The sequence below is a fragment of the Pagrus pagrus genome (assembly GCF_965226575.1).
Source record: "Pagrus pagrus genome assembly, chromosome: 14".
In the NCBI taxonomy this organism is placed as follows: Eukaryota; Metazoa; Chordata; class Actinopteri; order Spariformes; family Sparidae; genus Pagrus; species Pagrus pagrus.
The window spans coordinates 4,568,150-4,583,042 of record NC_140198.1 but is presented as its reverse complement, the minus strand read 5'-3'; the positions used below and the strand labels follow the sequence as shown (position 1 = coordinate 4,583,042).

At 44.3% G+C, this 14,893-nt stretch overlaps 1 long non-coding RNA gene across 1 annotated transcript in view; it reads left to right on the top strand.

Moving 5' to 3' along the window:
- The first annotated feature begins 322 nt into the window (after positions 1-322).
- Positions 323-14,893, top strand: part of LOC311269326 — a 53,865-nt gene continuing 39,294 nt past the window's right edge. The window contains exons 1-2 of the long non-coding RNA XR_014624073.1: positions 323-568; positions 10,285-10,368. This is a non-coding gene — a long non-coding RNA (uncharacterized lncRNA). The remainder of the gene's footprint in view (positions 569-10,284; positions 10,369-14,893) is intronic.

Here is a 14,893-nt window from a genome sequence, read left to right as displayed (position 1 = left end):
CGGCTACAGTGAGATATTTAAAATAATTTAACTGACTAATACAGAATCTGAAAAGTCTTTACAAGTGTTTTTTTCTTTCTTTTTCTTTTATGGAGCCACTTCACATCCACAGACGCGCACCCAGGCCGGTAATCAAGGAGCCCACGCAGTCCCACCTCTGAACCACCGCAGCGTCTCTGTGGCAGAAGAATATTTCCAGCTCCACATACTCGCTTTTTTTTTTTTTTAACAAGCTCCCTCTTTTTTTTTTTTTTTTGGCCGGAGACATGGGAGAAAGTGTGAAATTTGTCCCACCCTTACACTTTTTCCCTTTTCAACTCAGGCCAAGAGCTGCGCACGAAGCAAAGCCCGGCTCTGAGAGAGGGATCCTGGAGGGATTAAAGTGGAGCGGCGGGGCCTCCCTCCAGGACACGGACAAGACCAACTTCCCATGGTGCCTCTCGCAGAGGAGACACCGACGGCTCTCTCATCTTCACATCAGCTGTTTTTTTTTTTTTTCCTTTCTTCTTCTTCTTGGTTACACATCAGGTTACTCCTGTATCAAAATGGACGTGCTGCACACACACAGGTGAGATGCAGTGATGTAATAATCAGGCCTGGATGGCGCGGTTTTTGGAGCAGCTCTTGATGATAATGTGCGAAAACTATTTGTGACAATTCGTGAAATTGTGACGAAATGTAATGTAGGATTCAGGATTCGTGTGCGTGGGCGCGAATTTTGTGACGTGTGAAATATAAAATTTGTGCCACAAATCCAAAATATTAAATTGTCAGTATTTCCCAAAGAATTTTATTCAAATTGAACTAATATCACGATATTTCCCTCAAGTTAAAGGTGCAATTTGTAAGAAAAGGTGATTTTTGAGTTTCACTCCCAACTCGTCAAATAATGACGCTCTGGGATTGGAGGACAGGCCAGAGCGTCATTATTTGACGAGTTGGGAATGAAACTCAAAAATCACCTTTTCTTACAAAAAGCACCTTTAACCAAAGTAAATCATATAGAAAAATTCACAAACTATAAAAATCTTTTCCGAACCTGAACCAAAGTACTTTTGTTGCCTGAACCAAGCTAGATGCAAATCCTGGATTCTGGTGCAGGACTTTCTACGCCCACCATCCCAACACAGATTCCCAGTGCAGTTCATAAATGCAGTGTTTCCTTCAGTGGTGTTTCTAGAGTCTGTCGGGGCCCAGGGCAAATACATTCCCAGGAGCCCCTCCGACCAGCGTTCATCAGCAAAAAACAATTGGACACCAACGAAAAGCATACAGAATTCAAATCTATTTTTTTTAAAATCTCAAGCGTTAAATAATATTAAAAACAGAACAATTAAAAACCTAAATTAATGACCAGTGATCATCAACACATAAAACAGCAGCTGAAGCGGGTTTATAGTTATATTAGTTGTTAATGTGTCAGTATGAGTGGCCATCAGGGGCCCCGATTCACCATTTCTTTTGGTGGGGGGGGCAAACATTTGCTTGGTGCGCCTCTGGCTTCATTCAGTTAAAGAAATGTGGTGCAGGCGTGAACAACAGATGAGCTGAGAGTCACAGAAACGACTACGAATCCGTGTCCGTGTACACGAGTTGTGTCGATATCTGACAAAAGATGCAGGAGTATCTGCTGCCGTGCCGCCAGACTACAGAGCAGCGTCTGCGTAGCTTCAGGAATCGCAACAAAAATGTCATCATACAATTTTGTGTTGCATAATGACAATTAAAGGTGCAATATGTGGGAATTTTAACTGAACACATCAACTAAAATTATCTACAGAATGTGAAGAAATAACAGTTTTGACGTTATTTATTGTGTAGAAGAAATATCCACTGATCAGCTTCTTCCTTCAGTCCAAAGCTCCTGTTCAAGCGGCGTAAACACTCCCCTGGTTGTCCGGCTAGCTGCACTGCTAACTGAGCTAACACGCTAACAGTAGCTACAGTCATGGATGTATTAACTGAATACAGTTAGCAGTTACTCTGGTGATCTGCTGCTTCCTATCTGAGTGGAGTATTCAAGGCAGCCAGTTCTTACATATCGCCCCCTTAAACTCATTTTAAATGACATTTTGTGACAATTTTACAAACAGCTGATTGAGTTGAAATTAACCGAATTATCTAAAATAACCTGTCGACGCTGCGACTGTAAAAATTCTGCAGAAACATGCACGTCGACCCGCTTGACTGGAGCCACGACAGGCCTCAATACTGACCCCACTTCCTCGGCATGCAACTGCATCCACAAAACTGTAATGCCTGGCAATATCAGCCTGTCTACCTGTGAGGCCTGCATTGCTAAATAATGAGTCTGTCACACACTCGCACACACACACACACACACACACACACACACACACACACACACACACACACACACACTCTTTCTCTATAATTAGGCAGGTAGGGAGAATGCTATGATTACTCAACGAGTGACTCGAGGAGTTAAGTAGTGCCCTGCAGGTGAGGCCGTGGCCTCATCTCTCCTGTGCAAATAGGTGGAGGGATTATTTTGCCTGTGTGAGGGGGTGGAGGAGGTGTGTGTGTGTGTGTGTGTGTGTGTGTGTGTGTGTGTGTGTGTCTGTGGCCTGTCTGATGGTCACCCCCGCAGCGTAAATAGTTATTCCTAAATAACAGAAGGGCTGATACACACTGTGGAAAACAAGCTCAGGAGAAGAGTTTGAGTTTGGAGGAGGGTTTGTGTGTGTGTGTGTGTGTGTGTGACACTTGCAGAGTCATGTGTGTGTGTGTGTTTTCTGAATCCAAGCAGAATCAGCTGTTTTAATCTGCTCAGAAAACAGGACCTGCTGCTCTTTTCTCCTCAGCCGACGAGTTCCCTCCTTCCAGGACGATCACACTGAAGCAGAGCCGGTGGCTTTAGTACGTAAGGCCTGTTTCCGCTGAGCGAGGAGCGGAGAAGTGCTCTGTGAACCGTGTGTCGTCCAGACTCTGTAGAATCAATCAGGGGGGTTTTGCGAGCTTGACGCCGGGCGGCTCGACAGGACGGAAAGCCTCTTTGTAACGTCGCAGCCGTTTTTTCTTTTTTTTTTCTAACTCGGAGCAGAGCCGGAGAGAAGCCCGCCTGCATGTCAACAAGCCAAACGCCCAACAACCAGCCAACCTGCCCAGACACTCAGACAGACACACGACAGCCAGCAAGCCATGATATTTACTGCATAAAGTTTCCACTACTCTGGATATTTATCTTCAAAACATGTGAGCGGACAAAGATGAAGTCACCCTCTCATCATCACTGGGGCTATTATGAGGAAAGGATGCTTCCCAGTTGCAGCTTTTTTTTTTCTTTTTTCTGTGTTTTGAAGCAATCCCCCCTTGAAGTGTGTTGAAAACGCAGATGTCACAGTTTCCAATCGGCAGTGAAATTAGCGATGTTTTGATTGCGCAGGGTTCGGAGATTACCAACGTAAACAGGTCTGGTGCATAGATCATCATTTCAAGAGGAGGCATCATCCCCCTTTTTCCACTTTATCCAAACTCATGGGCCTCCTTGGCTTAGTGCTGATGAGAAGCGGACGTCCAGCTTCCAGTTTTTCATCTGAGCATCAAGCCTAATGCTGGCTAAAGTGATATTTCCTTTTGGTGGAACATTTAAATGGCCGACCACCAAAACCTGGCTGCTCTAGCACCACGGTCTGGACTGAGCTCGTCCTAAAAGACGTCTCTCCATCACTTCCTTTCGAACGAATATGTAGAAAACAAGCGAGTAATAAATAATGCCTCTTCCTTCGGGTTCAGATTTGAACTTCTAGGCAGGACATGTTTCCTGTTGTCCAGGGAGGTTGAACGCTCCTGAACTCAAAGGTTCACCAAAAATTTGAATTGAGTCATTATCTGCTCACCCTCATGCCGATGGAAAGTCAGACAGCAAAACAGCGCTGCAGCTAAAGCAGCTAAGCTAAAAGCATTAGGGCACACCTCATCTGAAGTGGGTGCATGTCAAAGGTGTAAATAACTTCTTTTTAAATCAATTTGGGATCTCAGGGTTTCTGGAGACTTGGATCATGCTGGGCGAGCTGTATTTTATGTTTTGTTGCTGTTGTTTAACGTTTTAAAACAAGTCTCCGTCGTTTTGCGGACTACAATATTTCACCCGACTTGACAATATTTTCATTTTTGGGCGAACTGATCCTTTAACACCAAATTTTAAATGATCCACCACAAACGTCTCTCACTGACTGCTTGTTTGAAATGTAGCGAGTCCTGGATTGAAGTTTAGGGTCACCTGATCCTGAAATAATTGTTTGACGATAGAGTCGCATCATATTTTTTTCCATTTGTATTAATTTCTTCAACACTGTCGACCCATTATTGGCAGCATTTTCCAAAATCAAGCTTTAGACTTTATTTAAAATTGTAGCAGAGACGCTAATGTTCCCAAAAATGCCAAATGTACCAGGATGAATTTGGGACTAATGTGTTGAAGATGCCCCACATTGAGAATATTTCCATTTGATGCGATACAGTCAGAAAGCAAAATCAATTTCAGATTTAAAAAACAGAAGTGACAACAAAATGACTAAAACAAATGTAAATTAACCCTCGAATTCTTCAGATAATAAACATAAAATCCAAGAACAAGCAACATTCAGGAGTTAATCTACTCTCTTCCTGAATCTGAGGGACAGAAGCTCTCCAGCAAAGACAGAAATACTCACTCTTGAACTGAAAACTCAAAACTGCACCGGGCTCGTGTGAACTGTGGCGGCTCCAAACGGCAGCAGCGGGTAACTGTTTGAGAACCGTGTGAACCCCAATACCCAGAAATCCTTCAAATCCTTTGATGTGACGTCTTTAAACTGCACGCGGCGCTCTGACGTCGATACAACCCTCTGAGTGTGAGATCAGTTTGGACCAAAGCGAAGAGAGGAGCACTTTCAAGGATCGATTATCCGCTTCCTGTGACTTGATTTAACCGGACACAAGAAGTTCATTTGGGGGAGGGAGATGACGCGAGCGTACATGTGTGTGTTTTCATATAAAAATCCTCCCCCCAGTGGCTGTAAATCCCTCCCAATACTCTGCTTCCTCTGTGGTACATAATCGGAAATTCACGCTTTTGATATATCAAAATGTTTTGCAGTAATCTGAGCGCTCTGCTCCCTTTGTCTTGTTTTGTTTATCAAGCCGGCTGAAAGCCGAGAAAGACACAACAGCAGCAGGGACGCGGGATACAAATAGGTCCTCCAGGAGTCAGACGCAGGCCAGCAGGAGTTCATGTCCAGAGGCAGAGGTCTTAAACAATAAACCATCACTTTGCTCTGCGCAGTAAGATTTTAAGCCTCGGATATTTAGTCCACAATGAGGTTTCCATATCTGTTTATCCCTTCAATCCACCTGCATCTATAAATGATAAAAACTAATCCAGAGGACCAGGCCTGTTTTGTATTCAGAAACACCTTGAGCTGCATGGAGCGCATTGGTGTTATAATATCTATGTCGTCCCAAATGGGATTAAAGTACTGATTTCACTCATTGAGGGAGTTTGTGTTGGACATGATGTGCGTCTGGTCGGTGCGCACAACCTCATTGATAATCTTAAAGCTTAAAACAGATTTCCAATATCGGTTGCATGAAAAAAAGTCTTTAAAAAAATCTGTTTTTTTCCCTTTTTTTTTTTTTTCTCGGTTCTTCAGTTTTGATAGATTGTTTTATTTACTGTCTCTCTCCAACATCTGGATTCTGGCCTCTGGAGCGGCACACAGCACTGAACAAGCTTGGCTGTGGCTCGGCGAGCTCGGAGATTTATGGCGGAGGCTTATAGCACTCTGCTGTGTTTGGGATAGCGTTGCCCTGCGCCGTCCCACTAAGATCACTGTACTCTCTCCTCCCCTGCTTCCCAGCTTTCAATCCCAGCCTCTGGCTCATCGAGGGAAAACTGTCCGCCCCCTTTCTTTCCCCTCTCAGTCTGCTTCTGTCACCGGCGAGGGACAATAAAAACCACGAGGTCATGTGGCGGCTCTGATTACGGGAGAATGTCGGTTTGTTGCAAAGAGGCTCAACTAGGGTGCGTGGTTCTTCACATTCGGGTGATTTAAGTGATACGAACTGTAAAATAGACACATTTCTTCACCCTACCAACCTATTTCTATCTTTTGACAGGTTAAATCCATTTTGTACACCCATCCCGAGGTCTTCATCCAACAACAGCTAAAAATTAGAGAAACCCAAATCTCTGTCAAGACTTGACACCGCGCAAGTAATGACAGTTGTCTGAGAGCAAAGGCAGACATTTGCTTTATCGTTGGTTTTCCTCTAACCCTGACAGATGAGCAGCCGGTTAGCTTAGCTTAGCATAAAAATCTAGTAACAAAGGAAAATGGCTAGCCTGGATCTGTCCAGAGGGAACAAATTCTGCCGATCAGCACCATTATTGTTTGTTATAGTCAAGAAAGCATCATGGTTTCGCTCAAATACCTGTTGTGGTCGCCATGTTCACGGATGCAGATGGTCCGCCTCCCTGTTAAAAATGCCGTGACCGCTGTAAATGTCTGCAGCTCTCCTTTAACAACACCCAGGTTTGTCGCCACCAACGTGTCTGGAAATGTCTAGTCTTCCTTAAAAATATCCAGTGACTTGAACTCTACTACTGGTTTTTAATAACGCCACCACCTTCCCCTCAACCTCCTGCTACGACAGCAGTGGCGTCCCCAAGAAGGGCCCGTGTCCCCCCGATATAAGTGTTGGCCACCCCACTCTCGAGTTTCTGCCCCCTCATCGCGAGTGCCCTCCCTTTCCTTAGTGAGCTGCATATGCGTGATATCAGCGATCTGATATTTAACATCAGGTGCTTTTTATTTACATTAAATAAAATATGAAAAAAGCAAAGCGAGCTAACTTGACCACCTGTGACCTTCTCCCGACCACCACACTTATTAATATGTTTAAAACGTGTAGCAACTGGACACTTGATGAGACAAGAATGTTTTTTTCCACTAGCAAAATGCTCAATTCAACATGTGTTTAGGCTCATTTTAATAAAACTGACTTATGTTTCTATCAGTGCTGGAGGTCACGGTGACTTTTTGACCATCACTGCCAGTGCGGCTCTTGTACTTGTTCTCTGTTTTTCTGGCCTGCGTCAATTGTTGCTGCTCCACTTCCTCATCTTTGGGCTAAAAGAAAGGGACCGCGTCCAATTTTCCATCATTGGAGGTACATTACTTCCCCTCCTCTCTCTGTGTGTGTGTGTGTGTGTGTGTGTGTGTGTGTGTGTGTGGACTCAGCTTCAGCAGGGCTGCCCAGAGTGTCTGTAAAAATCCTTTCGGCCTTTTGTATAAAGCGTTCCCATAACAAGAGATCAGTTTAAATGTAATGAAATTCTACTTGAGGAGAGGTTTCTAGATAAGTTGTTTTTGGCACAAGGTCCAAGAGCCTGAAGCTTTACTCAGCACGTAGTTGATAGCTGGATTTTCTTGGTGCGTGTCCACCACTAACGTTAGAAATGTTGTATGACAACAAAATGTTTATGGTGTGTGGATGCTCTCTGCAGCAGGTTGTATATCTCTGCACAGACTCGGTGCTAACTGGGCATGTGAAGGTAGTAAAACTAAGGGCATGAGAACTGTCAAAGGTTACTCAGAGGAAAGGCTGTGCACCAGGCCTGATACATGTATATATAAACCTACTGACAGCAGGCTGGAAAAACAACCTGGCAGAGAGAGAGAGAGAGAGAGAGAGAGAGAGAGAATGGAAAGTAGAGTGGAGAGTAAACGAGGAAAAGGGAGAGAGAGAGAGTCCAATCCGACCCGCCCAGGTTTCGACCTATAACTCTCTTTGTGCTCCCCTGACACAAAGATTTATTAAGCAAACATTACCATTCCCAAAAATACATATTGAAACAATTTTTGGACAAACACGGCAGACAAAGTGAGCGTCCTGCGCTGTCATGGGAGTGTGGAGCTCAGAGCAGAGCAGCAAGTGCATTAGTAGTCTCGCTTCAGGAGCCGTGAAAAGGTAAGCAGGCCGGGGGCGGCGGCGGCGTGGGCCGTCACACAAGAGCGAAGGACTGTCAAAAGAGAGACAAAAAGGAGGGGAGACATGATTAAGAAGCTGCCACGGCCTCCCTGCCTGTCGGTGTACCTGCCTGCTCAGTGGAACCAGGCCGAGCAAAGGCTTGAACCTCCGAGAGTGTAAACAGTTATAAACACACTCCCATGCACATGTGCACGGACTCACTCACACATTCGCACAGCTGTATGTCCTCAAAGAACATGCACTCACGCACACGTATGTAGCGCTGCAGATTTTCGGGTCATTCGCGGGCTCGGCTGCGTGCTGACTGCAGGCTTCATGTTTGATTTATACGCCTGAACTGAATCATCACGGTACCTGTTGCACAGGTGCGTCTGGTGGCTCTGCAGGTACGGCGAGTAACCGGAATCTAGTTTTTAGGAAAATTAGCTATCCGAGCTATGCAAACACGGGAGAAATTGTGATTGGTCTGCTCGTGCCGCTTTATATCACTTCCTCTAACGGTCGCACCCATAAAGTGACGCAGTGAAATTATGGTGCATGCTTTTGTAAAACAGGAAGTACTTAAAGCTAGTTGAACGGAAGACGGTAAGCAAAGAATGGAAAGTAAAGCATGCAAAACCACAGATGTCTTGTCACAACGCTGTGTTTATGTCCTGGTTAGGTTTAGGCACAAAAGCCACTTGGGTAGGGTTAGAAAAACATCATGGTTTGGCTTAAAACAACTGATTTGGTCACCACAGACGCGGCTCTTGTTTTGTGAGTCTATAGTTGCAGTGACAGGAGGGTAAGCAAGGTAACCCAGGTCTTCTCCACATCCTCCAGCTCCTCCTGGGGGAGGGACTCAGGGAGGTGTTGCCAGGCCAGATGGGATAATCTCGGTCCTCCCGGGGATCTCCTCAAAGTTTCAAGACGCGTCACAGATTAACCGAATTTGCTTCCCTGCAGTGAGCAAACCCTCCCCCTAGTCAGCCTAGTATGTTGAAACTCCAGTTGCAACTTTACGTTTCTTTATGTTAAGTGTTCTTATCTTGTGACGTTGCTGTGCTTGTGCTCCGGTTAGGTTTGGGCACAAAACCCACTTGGTCAGGGTTAGGAAAAGATCATGTTTTGGCTTCAAATACCTGTTCTGGTCGGCACAAACACGGCTGGACATTGTCCTGGGGTCTCCTTTAAAATTTGTCAAATATATCCATAAAGTCATAAAGACACCTCTAAAGAAAGTCTTTGGTAGCAGTCAAACCTTTGAAAATGTTAGTGGTGTTTGCTTTCATGCTGAGAGTTTGATTGGAAGATCAACACCCCTTCGATATCATATCTGTCTTGTAAATATGAAGCTACAGCCAGGAGGCGGCTAGCTGAGCTTAGCACAAAGACTCGATACGGCTAGTGTGACTCTGCCTAAAGGGGGAAACGTTCTCAGTCACTATATTACACATCATATCTTGTTTGTTTAATCTGTACAAAAACTGAAGTGAGAAAAGGGCATTGTTGTGATTTGCTGAGGATTATGTGCAGGACCATTTCTTGGCGGGGTGCAGTCACGTCCTGGAGTCTTGTCGCCTCAGCCAATAAGCATATTTCCCACAATCCTGAAGCATTTCTTTAACTACGAGGACACACACTTAAAAGTCCAACGTGCATATTGTTTGAAGTCTCGCTTTTTACAGGTTTGCTGTATTATCACTTGAGTTATGAAGATGAGAAAACCTGAAACGCTGCAGGTTAAACTCGCTGACTTTTATGGACTCGCATCTAATAATGAGCGCATACAAAGCGTTGACTTACACCTCAGCTTTCAGAGAGCTGACAACACGCCCTGAAGTGACCACAGCGTCGCTTTATAAAAGCACTCGTGTGTTGCATTTCTTTCTGAGAGGCTAATACGTCAAAACAGCATCTATTGAGGTGACGTGTTCTTGGCGAGGTTTGAACTTCTCCGCAGTAAACTTCATATATTGATCGAGAGAAACCGCGGAGGGGGAACGAGCCTCTACATATTTGTTCAGCAACCTCAGCTGTGTTTGTCCGTCAACAAAAGGTCAACCGCATATTTTATTTCTCACAAAGGAGCCGCGCTCCCTATTCGCTTAATCTGGGAAGTTGTTGGACTTGGGAAAGTCGTGGACTCAACGTAGCACATTCAGTATTTACATGCACACACACACACACACACACACTCTGAGGCTCACATCCTCCCTTAAAAAAAAAAAAAAAAGTGATGTATGTGTTTTTCAGAAAGGACACGTAGGTGAAACTCAACATGCCTCCGCTCTTGTCTCTTTTTCTCAGAGTGAAAGGTATTCAGGAGGGAGAGGACAACGTCGCCCCGCCGGACAATTTACTGCCCGTCTCTGGGAATTCCTCATGATCCAGGTATGGGAATGGAGAGTGGGAAAAAGCCGGAGCAGTGAACTCACGCTGGCAGTTTTATCTTGATTGTCAGATAAAACGCTATCTGCTGCTCTAAAGCTGTACATGAGAGTCTTTAGCAAGAGGAGCACTTTAGCTCCTTCTCACGTTCTGGCTTCTGATAAAAAAAATCGCACAAACACTGTGTCATTAGTGAGGCCAATAAAAGTGCACAGGGGCCTGGAGCTTCTTCTGAAGACTTCTCCTTTAAAGCAGCAGCATACTTGTGGTGAAAATAAAACCTTTTCTTTCAAGTTCATCAATCAAGATCTCTTAAATACTGAGCCTCTGCTCTGTAAAAGGGATATCAGCAAAGGCCTCTCTCTTAGTAAAGTGTTTTGAATTTGAACGGCATACTTATGTAAGGATAACACTACTCACAAAGACCTAAAACTGCCCTGATAAAATTCATCACCGACAAAATGCTCCAAAGATGTTTGATCCATCGCTTCGTTTCTGCAAAGATGCTCATTTCAAAGACGTCAGCAATAACATTTTCTGTTGCTCTCCACTGAAACCAACACCAAAGAAGGGACCATCAACATCTTTTCACACACAGGAGGCTGTTTTGAATTATTTTTGAACATCGACTGTAAAAAAAAAAAAAAAAGTGGAAGGAGCCAAAGTGACGTCAACCATAGTTTTCTGACGAGCCGTATGTGAAGCTCAAAGGTGGGTGGTGCCGGCTGTCGCCGTCTTGGCAGTACCTGACTCCGCCTATCTCCTGGCTTATCAAAAATGGGCAAAGAGGAACCTAGTTTGTCAAACAAGCCCAACTAGCTGGAAGCTACCAAGCTAGCTAAGGCTAACAAGCTCTTTTGGCATTGTGACTCGTGTTTATTCAAGTTACTCGTGTGAGTTTGACAGTGTGGGTTTAGTCTCCCCAAACAGACAGGATACGTTACCGTACATAAGTTAACACTCACCAGATACTTGTTTCTTTCTGTTATCCTGCATCGTCGTTTCTTTTCTTGATCTCCTGTCTGTTCTTTACTGAAGTACATTTCCCCTGCATTTCGGCACCTCCGCGGCTCGTTGCTGCAGACCGGTTGAGAAGCAAGAGTGAAGACAAATCCACCTTTTAATCCCTAAAGTTTAATAAAAGAAAACACTGCGCTCTCCATCCCCTCCGGATGTTTATTCCTACAGAAACTCCACGGCTCTGCCCGTGGCTGCCAGCTCCAGAATCTTTTCTGCCCGTTAACGTCTTAATCCAAAGCACCAGCGTCTCTCCCTCCACTCTGGTCTCGTAGTCCAATTAACCACACAGCAAGCGACATGATTTGTCAGATATTTGCAATCACACAGGGCCGAGAGGTCAAAATCGGTGACTGGAATTAGCCGAGCTGCTAGCTCGCTGCTAGCTGTCACTCAAAGCGGCCATGTCCTTAATGTAAACATGTTTATTTTCTGCATTTAAACTTTATGCTAAAGGGAGCAACTGGTTTCTTTGTCCTTCATTCTTTCCCATGCTGAGGACTGAGCCAGACACAGGTGAACACAGACACACACACACACTGATGCTAAAACATTAACACAGTAGCCTGACTGACGGAGCAGGCCAGGTTAAAGAGGAGTAAGGGAGGAGGAGGAGGAGGAGGAGGAGGAGGATGAACTGAGGGACTCTGGTTATCTTCAGTCAGGAAAGAGTGTTTTCCCACAGCAGCTCACGCAAACGGCTTCACGTGGCCTCTCATGTAAAACACAGCGTTCAGCTCTCCTGCCTTCGCTGCTCCCCCACTTCTGTCAGGCTTATCTGATGATGTAGTTTTCAATAAAAAGTGACCTCTCACTGGTGATCATCATAAAGCACAATCGCTGTCCAAATACCGCGTAGCCGAAAATCTATTATGCTTTAATGCATTCGCTTACTGTGTGCTGTTTTCTCCGAGTTCATCTCAGAAAAGTCATAAGACAGCGTGTGTTACTTAAAGGTCGACTTTGTAAGAGATACTAGATACTGAGGCTTTGGGATATTCAGTCGCCAGCCCAAAGCTTACAAAGTCGACCTTTTTATAAACAATATGTTAGAAAAGGTGAGAAAACAGTAATAAGGTAATCTGTGTTTACACTCCATTAAATCCCTGATCACCTTTTCACCAGAGTCTCTTGACACTCGCGTCTTTTCTCCTGACACTCGCTCTTCCTCCTCGTCCGTCCCTGTGGTCGTGATCGTCCACCATCTGACATCTGCTCTGCAGAATGAACAAACCTCTCCTCAGTGTTTAGTTGGGGGGGAAACAGCAGAAACACACTCCAGTGATGAAGCAGGTGTGGGTGGCTTTTGTTAGACTCTTGTCTTACGCTGCGAGGCTTTATTCCCAAATGTTTTGAATTGTTTGGAAAGGCTGAAGTTGGCAAGGATTTGTTGCTTCAGTGTGTGTGTATGTGTGTGTGTGCACTTAAGATAGCTGTGTGTGAGGGAGAATTATACACACATCAAACCGAATGTCATCGGCCTAAAGCTCTGATATTTTTAGTTTGACCAATATTTGCTAATTATCATGATGCATTTCGGTTTCCGTGCCAAAGCTGACAAACAGTCAGTGTTTGCCAAGAATCGTGAAACCCATTGTAATAAAGATAATAAAGATTTTTACCAGTATGGAGATGTGATGATGCTATTTTTGGAGTGAAGCTGCTGGCAAAAGAAAGTCCCACATTTTCAAGCATTGCAGTGAAAATGTTATTCTTGGGGAGAAAAACCTCTGAAACAGCATTTAAAAACTTTTCTCTGTGGTTTGAAGCCCTGGAAATAACAAATGTAGCCTCATTTAAAAACGCCATTAAGTCAACCATGACATTTATGAACCTGTATTACCAACCTCGACTGAACTTTAAGCCACTTTGCATGATGTCACGCACAAGCCCAGCCAGATCATCACATCTTTTGTTCTTTCTTTCCGTCTTGTGAAACACGTCTTAATGTCCTGTTTTATACAATGAAACCTGCCCTGGTGGGGTGTGTAGTGGCATAATGAACAAACTAGAAGAGCAATTGCATGATTAATCTCCGAAGAATCATGTTGAGGGCCTAAAATGGAGCCAACATTCAAATACAAAGGCAGAGGACACGTGAGCACCAACAGAAAGACGAATCATTTTTCTTTTAATATACATCTACAGAGCTTTTGGAAAGTTGCAGGATAAAAATATCTTCTCCTTAAAAGCATTATTATGATTGTGGATTTAATAGTCTACAGATTCTGTCCGTGTAAGAGTTGTGCCAACGGTATAACGCTGTTGGTTTCATGTGGTATCATCCACTAAAGAGTCTTCGTAGTTGCCAGTTTGTGGGAGAAAAAAAAAAGTAAAAATGGCTGATTACTACAGCGATGCACCCAGCAAACTGTACTGCCCTAATGTTAGCTAGCTAGCTAGCGCGACAAACTGGCAACCACTTGAGTGGACATGATTCAAACAGCGGTGTCGGGATGTGAATGCGTCGGAGGAGGAGAGATGGAAACGCACATGTAGCGGCTGAAATGTTATCGATAACGACTTTAACAGATTAAAAGATAAGTTGTGATGTAGCTGATGTTTAATTAACTAGGTTACAAGTATCATTAACAGTGATTCATCAAAGTGTGTCTGATTGATATGAAACTTTGTGAAATCTTGCCCTCTTTAATCTTCGAACAGTTTGATCAAAAGTAAACTACATGAGGACGTCTGAGGGGAAATCCCTCTTTACTGGAACTACTAACAACTAATAGACATTTAAACTGTGATAAGGAGGTCCCAACTGTGTTTATGTAAGGAGTCATGAGCCAAAAAGGCTGTTAACCGCTGGTTCAATCTTTACTTTAACAGCACAGTTCATGAACTTATTGTAGACTTTGTGTTTTTGTGTCAAAAGTAGCTTCAACAGGTGTAAAATAAATGAAGTGGAGTAAAAAGTACAATATTCCCCCCTGAGAAACAGCAGAGATAAAGACAAAAGTTGCAGAAAATAAGTAGAAATACCTTAAATTTGTCACTTTTAATCACTTCAAGCTTTTATTTTAGGTTGCTTATATCTTCAGCAAGTTGCAGTAATCAGTGTGCAAGTGGCCAGTTTTATTTAGCCACATCTGTTGGATTATTGTTTACACGTTGTTGCTGTGGAGCTATCGTACCTCCAAAATGGCTGCCACATCCAACGTTCTCACCCGTCATGGCCTCTAATTTGCACCTCGACTGCAGATCACAGCACTTCTGTTCGGGTTTGCGAAACAGAGTTAAATGCCGGACGGACGAGGGTAAAAGGTGGGAGTGTCGGGGAAAGAAAAGCCGCAGACTGGAACCGTGGTGACGGTGGGAGAGAGGTGGGAGGAGGGTGTGTCGGGTGAGGCTGAGAAGGGTGAGAGCCTTTCTCAGGTAGGTCTGCCCAAACACGACGGCTTGTTTACCTGTCAGGTTGTTGCTTTTGTCTGGGCCTCCCACGAGAGACAAAAGAGACGGAGCTTTAGCTCTTCTCCAAGCAGGACCACCAGTGGAGTGTGGGTGT